Raw genomic sequence first — 6,711 nt, forward strand, 5'->3', positions numbered from 1 at the left:
ACGAATTCAACCATTGTGTAGTACTGTAGTATTTACTGTTGAACAAAATCCACCTATAAGTGGACCTATGCAGATCAAACACGTGTTGTTTAAGGATCAGCTGTACTTACACAGTACTTTCATCTTACCAAGCATTCTTTTTTTTTTTGTTGTTCTTCCTTCAAAGAACAAACTGTTCTTCTTTTTCCAACATAATCATGATTAACTTACAAAAACAGGCATTTACAATGCATCTTCAAAGCATTTCCCTTTAACAGAAAACTTGGCTTCACAGACTACAAACATTAAAAGGTTAAAAAAAATTCTATTTTGTTGTCATTATAAAACAAAACAGAATCTAGCATAAGTCAAGGAAATCCATTCATACTTCAGGTCCTTCTCCTCCAGGAACCAGCATTGTTATATTATTTCCATTTAGCAAAATTTGATCTAATTTAGTAATTCTTCTTCCTTCTGGTGTGATTTCAAAGGTCATCAAATCCCAAAAGTGTGCCAACAATCTCCTTATCACTCTTCATCACAATGTGAATCCTTGATCCTATACACTTGTCCACTAGCTCTAGAGGGAGAAGCTGTGACGGGTTGGTGGTAGCGTTAGCCACCATGGCTATGCCGGAAGTGGTCTGCCCAAGCATTCTTTAATATTTTAAGTATAGTAACTCATTTAATCTTAAGGATAACCCTATCAAGTAGGTACGACTATTATTCCCTTTTTCCTGATGAGAAAATAGGGCATAGAAAGTTAAATAGCATGGCAAGTATTAGAAAGTAAGTATATAGTAGAGCAGGGATTTGAACCCATGTGTTTCAGCTACAGAGTCCATGATCTTAACCATGGTACAAGATCTGGTTGTTGCTTTGAACGTATTTTTTAACTTGAAACTTGAACAGTCTAATGATTGTGTGTGGAAAAATATTTTATTGATTAAATCTAAAATGGAAATAAAAATGATATTGAGGTCTTATAATTAAAGGTCAAATAGGAAAATAAATTTTACCAATTATCTATTTAAGAACTGTGGAAACTTGAGAGGGACTGAAGCCCTTTTAAAATCTCTCAACTGGGTGGAATTAGGATAAAGAAAAGCTTTGAAAATATAGAGGGAAAAGGTAATTATGGGACTAACAAAATATGTCATGCTTAAGAAAACTGAAGAAATAATGAAATCAAAGTTATATTAATATTCGTACAAACGGATCATTTTTTCCTGGTTTGAAAAGAGTCTTAGTCATAAAAATACTGTTTAAACCTTGCCCACTTTGACAAATAGTAAAACTTCACATTGTTTTATAGCTTTTCAAACTTAGCTGAAGAATAGTATCATTTTTAACCTAGTCTGCTGTGAACTGAATGTTTGTGTTCCCCAAAATTCATATGTTGAGACCCTAATCCCCAATGTCATGGTATTTGGTGTGTGGCCTTTGAGTCATGAGTGTGGAGCTTTCACAGTGGGATTTGTACCCTTTTAAGAAAAGATAGGAGAGATCTTGCTTGCTTTCTCTATCCACCGTGTGAAGACATACCAGGAAGAGGGCCCCCATCAGCAATTGAACAGCCTGAGGTCCTTGATCTTGGAATTCTCAGCTTCCAGAATTGTGAGAAATAAATTCTGTTGTTTAAGCCACCCAGTCTATGATATTGCTGTTTTAGCAGTTCTGAATAAGATATAGTCTTCTAGCCAAGCAAACTCTGACCTGAGCAAGGAGACTGTTGGTTTTGCTGAAAGTTTGGTTTACCTAGTGTTATGTGTTGAATTGTGTCTTCCAAAATGATATATTGATATTTTAATCCCTAGTATCTCAAAATGGAACCTTATTTGGAAACAGGGTCATTGAAGACGTAGTAGTTAAGATGAGGTGACACTGGAGTAGGCAGGGTCCTTAATCCAGTATGATTATGTCATTATAAAAAGAGGAGAGAGAAAAGTCAGAGGGCAGACAGCCATGTGAAGACACAGAGATGTACAGGGAGAACACTGTGACAACAGAGGCAGAGGCTGGAGTGATGCAGCTGCAAGCAAAGATCACCAAGCATTGATGGCCACCACCAAGGAGGCAAGAAGGGATTCTACCCAGACTCTCAGAGGGAGCATGGCTTCATTGACACCCTGATTTTGGACTTATAGCCTTGAGAACTGTGAGAGTATACATTTCTATTATATCAAGTCATCCGAAGTGTGGCACGTAGTTTGGGCAGCCTGAGGAAACTATTATACTCAGCATCATCCCACACTCATAGAGAAAGAGGCTCTTGATCCCATGCCAGCCAGCTAGCCTTAGAATCTCTTCTACCTGTGAGTTTTCTATTTCCATCCATTACAGTCATATGCCATTGCCCAGAATGGTTATGTTCAGAACAGGGAAAACCCTTTTTGAAAACATGTGGCACGTTTCAGCACATAAAAGATTTAAGTTATCCGCTGTCCTGAAAAGACCCTGCCATGTGATCCACTTTGCAATTATCTTTCCTTTCTCCACCCAGAAGGGCAAAGAGATGCACCTACTCCAATTGGAATGTTAGCTACAAAGCTACAGGAAGGCAGCAACTCTCTCTCACTCTCTCTCTGTCTCTGGCTCTCCCCAGTTGAATCAATTAATAGAGAAATGATTTGTCAGAAAGGAAGGACCTCACTGACTGTGTAGCTTCCTAACCAGTCTGATAACTGTATGCTTCTCAGAACTGGCGCAGATAGGGTCTCATTACCTACCACAAACACATCTATATCCTGAGTCACTTTGAAATAGCAGATTCCTATCCAACCCCCTCACCCTTAAGCTATCATGATGAGCTGAGAACTTAAGCTATCATGATGAGCTGAGAACTCATAAAGGGCCTCCCATTCTATCCAACCATAATATTGTATGCATAGCTCTCTTTACCTTTTCTTTCTTTCTTCATCAAAGCTCCAGGAATATAATTTAATGTCTTCTTATTTCCAGATAGTTTCCTGTCTCTTGGGAGTTCTCTTTTCCAAAGATTGTGCTGGAAGAAACTAAACCTTGACTGTTCTGTACCTTTATTGATAAAGTGACTTTTTCCCCTCATTGGTTTTAGGAATTTGGTGAAATATATTTACTATTATTATCATGGACAGATTGCCAAAATTTCAGAATGCACATTTGATTCTTATATTGAAATAAAGCTAATCTAGGGATGTTGTTTCCATTCCTCTCTTCTTATCTAATCTCGCAGAAACTCAAAAATCTTAATAATATTACCAATTATTCCTGGGTTATAGGCTTGTTCATTTGTTTTCTTCTTGAATGAGAAACCTCCTCTTATATAGAAACCTCCTCATCTGTAGATAATGTATCTGTTGAATTATAGTGAAACTATGGATATGAAATTTAAGTGGAACGTTCTTAAAGAGTATAATTTGTCTTTCAGAAAAATTCCTTACTCTAGACAATATCTGGGGTGTTCAACCCCTTAAGAGTTAGAAAACTTCAAATTAGATCATTCTTAGTCCAGAAGCAAAAGAAATTGCTTTCAGATAATTTTTAAAATATAATAGGTATTCATATGATTAAGGTTTTACAATCCATTTTTGCACATCTATTTTTTTCTAGCTTTATAGTGAAATGCTGCTAAATTTTATAAAATAGTATTATTGTGGCTTTATTTTATATTTAGCAGGCAAAATTAGTATATGTCATTGAAAACTTTAAAATGTAAATGGATTGTTTTTCTAAATTATACACTATTTTTTTTTTTTTTTTTTGCGGTACGTGGGCCTCTCACTGTTGTGGCCTCTCCCATTGCGGAGCACAGGCTCAGCGGCCATGGCTCACGGGCCCAGCCGCTCCGCTGCATGTGGGATTTTCCCGGACCGGGGCACGAACCCGTGTCCCCTGCATCGGCAGGCGGACTCTCAACCACTGCGCCACCAGGGAAGCCCTATAGACTATTTTAAAACTAAAATTTCAATAGGCTATGATTGATTGACTTAGGAAATTTCTTATTGAATAAATGTATGCTCAGCCTGAATCTGTCAACACAATTAACTTGTATTAATCTTTAGTGGAATAATGTCTACAAGTAAATTTATTGCCATATGTTTGCTGGGTTGCTATATTCATAGGATTAAAAATAAATGAGAGATAAAAAGATGAGAAATAATAAATTTTATTAACTCTTGGTGGAAAACCATAATTAATTATTAAAGATTTATGTAATTATTCTTCATTATGTCCAACAAATGAATATAAGGAAAAGATTTTAATGAAGATTAACAGAGGCCCAAAGCAGCTGAATTCTAAACATGGGTCTGAAAATCATTTTTACAGTGGTGGTAAATGTGAAGTTCAACTTGTATAAAGATCTTGGGTTATGATTTAGGATTAAGCCAAGAAAAATCGTCATGATTATTGTATTGAGATTTCACTGAACACAAGGGCTTTTGTGTTTAGGCCTAAGACCCTATCATTAAAAGGACAAGCAAACCTTTACCAAGAGTATTCTTCACAGTAAATGTGTGAGCTGACTTTCAACAACTGCCCTTTGTGTTGATCTTGTCTTCAAAATCATGGTAGACAAAGGGAACTAAAACAGGAATAAAAATATTAAGATTGAGTCATAGGAGTATCAGAATATTTGAAGTTTAGAATTGTATTATGCACCATTTCAAAATTAATATGTGCTTATAAAAGTTGAAAAAAGAGAGTGAAATTTTAAAAAGTATACAAATATAGACAAGTCACACAAAGGCTAATATTTTTAAAATGTTGTTCTAAGCTTTTTTCCTGAGAATCATCTTTGTTGTTGCTAAGATATTTCATTAACTGAGAAAAACTTTGTGTTTTATATTTTTTGTGTTATACTCAACCAGTATGACACTTCTACAGTTATTGTAACCAGAGAAGAACCAGTGCTTTTTTTTTTAGTTTTTATTATTGGTGAGTCATTGAGAGGTGGTATCTATCCCTCCTGCCTCTGCACTGTCTACACCCTACTTCCATCCTCATGAGGAATAACACTGCTGTATCGCTATTACATGGCAAAAGTGAGATAGAGTACCTCACAGCTGGTCGATACACATACATTCACACACACACACACAAAGACACACACACTCACTCACCACTTGAACAATGAAGACCTTCCTTCCCATAGAAGAAATAGGTAGAGTAAGGATAAAGCTGCATCGAATGTGTGTTCTGCTTTCTTCTGTAATTTCCAAGCCTAGTCTGAGGGTAGGATTATTATTAATGTTTATAAATTGCTTGTTTTAATAGTTAACAGCAACACAGGGCAGAAAAAAAAAGCATAATTGAGAGGATTTTAGAAAGGATACAAAGAATCAACTCCCCAATGCAACTGTATCAGTGTATATCTTTCTGATCATTAATTCTAGGTATTTTTTAAATTTTAATGATTTTATACAGTTTTATTACTGGCAATTTCTAAGTTGCTACTTGATTTTCATTATTTTAAAATTTGTTACAATAAATTGAATAACTGTGTCATAATTTACATGACCATTGCTCTATCATGGACTGTTTCATGAAATTCTAGAATAAGCCTCTCTGTATATTTAGACTTTTAAAGATCATTTTCTCTGGGTAAATTTAACAATGTTTAATTGCTAGATCTAATCGATGAAAAAATATTTAAGTCTCTTAATACATATTGCCAAATTGCCACCCACAATGGTGTTCCTGATTTTTTTTTTATGTATCTTTATTGTAGTACAATTGCTTTACAATGGTGTATTAGTTTCTGCTTTATAACAAAGTGAATCAGCTATACATATACATATATCCCCATATCTCCTCCCTCTTGTGTCTCCCTCCCACCTCCTTATCCCACCCTTCTAGGTGGACACAAAGCACTGAGCTGATCTCCCTGTGCTATGCAGCTACTTCCCACTAGCTATCTGTTTTATATTTGGCAGTGTATATATGTCCATGCCACTCTCTCACTTCGTCCCAGCTTACCCTTCCCCCTCACTGTGTCCTCAAGTCCATTCTCTACGTCTGTGTCTTTATTCCTGTCCTGCCCCTAGGTTCTTCAGAACCCTTTTTTTTTTTTTTAGATTCCACATATATGTGTTAGCATATGGTATTTGTTTTCCTCTTTCTGACTTACTTCACTCTGTACGACAGACTCTAGGTCCATCCACCTCACTACAAATAACTCAATTTTGTTTCTTTTTATGGCTGAGTAATATTCCATTGTATATATGTGCCACATCTTCTTTATCCATTCAACTGTCAATGGACACTTAGCTTGCTTCCATGTGCTGGCTATTGTAAAGAGAGCTGCAATGACCATTGGGGTACATGACTCTTTTTGAATTATGGTTTTCTCTGGGTATATGCCCAGTAGTGGGACTGCTGGCTTGTATGGTAGTTCTATTTTTAGTTTTTTAAGAAACCTCCATACTGTTCTCCATAGTGGCTGTATCAATTTACATTCCCACCAACAGTGCAAGCAGGTTCCCTTTTCTCCACACCCTCTCCAGCATTTATTGTTTCTAGATTTCTTGATGATGGCCATTCTGACCAGTGTGAGGTGATACCTCATTGTAATTTTGATTTGCATTTCTCTAATGATTAGTTATGTTGAGCATTCTTTCATGTGTTTGTTGGCAGTCTGTATATCTTCTTTGGAGAAATGTCTGTTTAGGTCTTCTGCACATTTTTGGATTGGGTTGTTTGTTTTTTTGATATTGAGCTGCATGAGCTACTTGTAAATTTTGGAGATTAATC

General features: G+C 36.1%; 1 pseudogene; it reads right to left on the reverse strand.

The window, feature by feature from the left end:
• Positions 1–361: 361 nt before the first annotated feature.
• LOC114890588 lies at positions 362–605 on the reverse strand (annotated as a pseudogene).
• Between the last annotated feature and the right edge of the window lie 6,106 nt (positions 606–6,711).

This window comes from Monodon monoceros, unplaced genomic scaffold (genome assembly GCF_005190385.1).
Source record: "Monodon monoceros isolate NGI ecotype Baffin Bay Population unplaced genomic scaffold, NGI_Narwhal_1 Super_Scaffold_11, whole genome shotgun sequence".
NCBI classification, from domain to species: Eukaryota; Metazoa; Chordata; class Mammalia; order Artiodactyla; family Monodontidae; genus Monodon; species Monodon monoceros.